At 35.6% G+C, this 1,040-nt stretch overlaps 1 non-coding gene across 1 annotated transcript; it reads left to right on the forward strand.

Moving 5' to 3' along the window:
- Positions 1–630: 630 nt before the first annotated feature.
- Positions 631–739, forward strand: LOC121993942. The gene has a single exon (XR_006115506.1). It is a non-coding gene; the product is annotated as a small nucleolar RNA R71 (small nucleolar RNA).
- Positions 740–1,040: the final 301 nt, after the last annotated feature.

The raw sequence follows: 1,040 nt of genomic DNA on the forward strand, positions 1-1,040 counted from the left end.
GTGAAGGTCCTGGGAAAGATTTAACTTCCTTTTTCCCAAATTCCCTTTGAGCTTTTGGAGGAGGTTCAACTTGCTTATCTAGTGTTGGTATGATCAATCGATGAGGAAAAGGTACTTGTGGCCTTTGTGAACTTCCTGGAGTAATGGAACTGAGTTCTTGTGATCTTCCATTGTTCTTCTCCTCAATTCTAAACAAATCTTTCTTCAGAAGTTCTTCATGATTCTTGCCACTTCTCAACTTAATATCATTATCATTTACACTAGATCTTGTCTGTGCAGGAGGATGGTCTTCTTTGAACCATTTTGACACCATGCTCTCAATCTTTGCCTCCAAATGTTTGAACTCCCCGTTCTGTGACTTGTGATTTTCAAAACTCATAGATGGTTGAGTTACAATTTGTTCGACAGGCTCTATAGCATATATGGCTTGTACTTCTTGAATGTTTGAGGGAGATTTCATCCAACTTATGTTCGACCATTCTTGGAGGTTCAATGTCACTTGATCAATTAACATATATGCTTCATCAACACTTTTGTCCATTAAAGAACCTCCAGCTGATGAATCCAATAAACTCTTGTCTGAGAAAGAAATTCCCCCATAGAATATGTGCAGAATCAACCATTTTTCAAAATCATGTTGAGGGCACTGTCTTTGAAGACTCTTGAATCTATCCCATGCTTCCAACAATGATTCTCCATATGCCTGAGCAAAATTTGTTATGCAATTCCTTGTTAGAATGTATACTAAAATCCTAGCTTTTGGTATAAACATTTATCTAGAAATAAGAATCACATTGGTCAAATGTCTACATTTATGATAAATGTAGTTGTTCAATTAATTTATATTATAGATAACATGATGTGTGGTGTCACACACAGAATATCATGTTACCAGTTCCTTATAAATTATAAACAGTAGCTCACTACCAAGATGGAAAAGAACAAACCATTGGAAGGTCGTAGTGTAATTAGGTAGTAGTTTATCTTAACTATATAATTACACTAGTACACTTAGAGTGTATTGAGTAGGACCATTAGAG

The sequence above is a fragment of the Zingiber officinale genome, chromosome 1B (assembly GCF_018446385.1).
Source record: "Zingiber officinale cultivar Zhangliang chromosome 1B, Zo_v1.1, whole genome shotgun sequence".
Classification (NCBI taxonomy): domain Eukaryota; kingdom Viridiplantae; phylum Streptophyta; class Magnoliopsida; order Zingiberales; family Zingiberaceae; genus Zingiber; species Zingiber officinale.